The sequence below is a fragment of the Rhinolophus sinicus genome, linkage group LG07, assembly GCF_036562045.2.
Source record: "Rhinolophus sinicus isolate RSC01 linkage group LG07, ASM3656204v1, whole genome shotgun sequence".
Taxonomy (NCBI): Eukaryota; Metazoa; Chordata; class Mammalia; order Chiroptera; family Rhinolophidae; genus Rhinolophus; species Rhinolophus sinicus.
In genome coordinates, this window is record NC_133757.1 from 96,240,621 (window position 1) to 96,243,165 (window position 2,545).

A 2,545-nucleotide genomic window follows, 5' to 3' on the forward strand; every position below is an offset into this window, starting at 1 on the left:
ACAGAAACAATATTTGTTATCAGTAAAATCTTGTTGAATTTTACATAGGCATAGCTGTTACATAAACCTATGCATGGCCCATACCAAGGTGTACTGTGAAAAGCAAGCATCCAGTAATTCTTTCATTTATTCCACAAACATTTATTGAGTGCAAAATAGGCACTGTGCTAAATGTTAAGAAGTGGTGAACAAATAAGGCAAATCTGTGTTCTCATGGCAGAGACACTGGCATTCAAGATGTCTACCAGGAGGTAAAAGTCCACATGAATGATGGTTGGCTGAGATTTAGCTGCTTGGGCATCATCTTAAAGAACAGCAAGATGGACAAAGTGCACAACATGCAGGCGGGACTGTTGAAAGAAGGCATCTAGCACAGTGTATTTCTGGGTCATAGACTTAAACTTCACACAAAGAACAACCATGCCAACAAGTATGATAGCGTATGAGAATCTGAATTTGAGAAATTCTCTGATTTCTTCAAAACTTGTTATTGTGTTGCTAATGCAGAAAGTCCTATATGTGAAGGGCTGAAATTGTGGGACAGTGAAGTTTTGTGGATTGGTGCTTCCTTTGACATTGGTGACTAGCAATATGTCCCAGTGTACCACAGAGGTGACATTGGAATTCCATCAGAATGTTGATGCCCATATCTTTCTCACGGAGGTGTGATTCTGTGTTCTTCCCACTCTAGAGGATGATGTAGAGCTGGTTGAAGCATTCGCCTAGTGTGTGCTGTCCTAAGAGGACACAATTTAAACCATTGGAGATGCATCTTCTGGGAACTTCAGTGTCTGACTTCTCTTGATTGTTAGAACATTCAGATCTCTACCTCCACCTTGGTACACCTGCATGGCAAGACCTTTTGCTACAAGATGCCCTATATACCTTAGTACTTAATCTCTTTTTGCTCTCCCATAAAAACCAGCCCCAGATGTCTTTTGTGATCAGCCTGGATCCCCAAATCAATCAAGCAGGGCCCAACCTGTTAGCACGTCCTCATTCTCCTCTTCTCCAAGGACGAGGACATATCCTTGCCTCCCACTATGAACAAGGAAAAGATGGAGAAGTACTTTGATAGGCATACAATAAGAACATGTCAGGATTCCTTCCAAGAGAAGGTTGGCCAGGTATGAAAGTGTGGGTGAACCACAAGATCACAGTCCCAGGCAACTCCCTAGGGTACTCAGGTGCCCAATGTCACCTGCTCCTACAAGGTAAGCTCAGGACTGCTATACCTACTGGAGCAGGACTTCATCTATATTCACAAGCCACCCACACTCAGCTATGAGCTCGCCTTCATTAACTTTGCCTGTGGCACCCCCACCACTTATTCCTTTGATGTTGATATCGAGACCAAGCAGGGAACTCAGTATACCAGTCAGCAACATTGGGAGGGAGAAGTATGTGAAATTGATTTCTTCAATGCAAAAAAGTTCAACATCAAAAACTGAGTATTGCAAGACTCAGAGATGAACCCAAACTACAACAAACAGGTTTCTAACTCTGATGAAGGTGAGCATGATGCCTCCTTTGAGCAGAAAAAGGATGCCTACCTCGAGAATGCCACCAGTGATGACTCAGGTAAGGAAACCATGTCATTCAACTCAGGTGAAGAGGAGGTAAAAATGGCAGAGAAGTTTGACAGCAATGCCTCTGCCAGCTCCTCCAGTATTGAGGGTGACGGTGATTGGAGTGAGAAGGAGGACACAGCTGCAAAAAGGTCAGATGGCCAAGAATCACAATGGTCACAGGAAGCTTATGGAGATGGAGGGCAGAGACCCCACTGTCTCCAAGAGGCCCATGTCTGTGCACGTGTGGCTCAACCTAGCTGAGAGAGGATCAAGTCAGCCCATCTTGGCATCAGTATCACAAATCTTTCCAAGAAGGCAGACAGTATCTGGAAGGGAATGTACAGAAAAGAAAGGGGGAGTGAGATTGCAAGGCTGAGGATACCAAGAGAGAATATCAAGAATCCATGAAAGAATATAAAGGGGGATAGAGCGAGTCTTCTAAGGGGAACAAGTCAAAGAAATGGGAAATAAAGGTAAAGATGGAAAAGAAATCAATACCTTCTAGGGGCTCATCATTCAAATCATCCTCAAGGTAGCTAAGTGAGAGCTTCCAGAGGATAGTTTGTGCCCTATGATGATAGTTCTTCAAAAAAGAATAAGAACAAAAACAAGAGAAAGCAGAGTGAGGACTCTGAAGAAGAGGAACTAGTCAATACTCCCCCAGGTCAGGGGATTGGGTTTCAGGATCCAATGAGTAGAGGAGGAAATTTTTCTCTCCTTGTACTTGCCCTGTCGCACCTTCAGTCTCCCCATCCATGTTTTGGTATCAGTTTCTCCTCACGTTAAACATAGTCTTGGATTCTGTGCCATCTAAACAAGCTTTCCTGGTGATATGCACTTCACTGAGGTAGCAGGAAAGACGTCTTACTATGCTATTTCATACAGATGACTCTTTATAACTTGGCAAAGACTAGATGGGAGGCAGGTTAAGGCAGAATCCAACACCTCCTTCTACATTCCCAATCTAAAGAAAA

At 43.5% G+C, this 2,545-nt stretch overlaps 1 pseudogene; it reads left to right on the forward strand.

Moving 5' to 3' along the window:
* The first annotated feature begins 213 nt into the window (after positions 1 to 213).
* On the forward strand, positions 214 to 2,269 carry LOC109448127 (FACT complex subunit SSRP1; annotated as a pseudogene).
* The last annotated feature ends 276 nt before the right edge of the window (positions 2,270 to 2,545 follow it).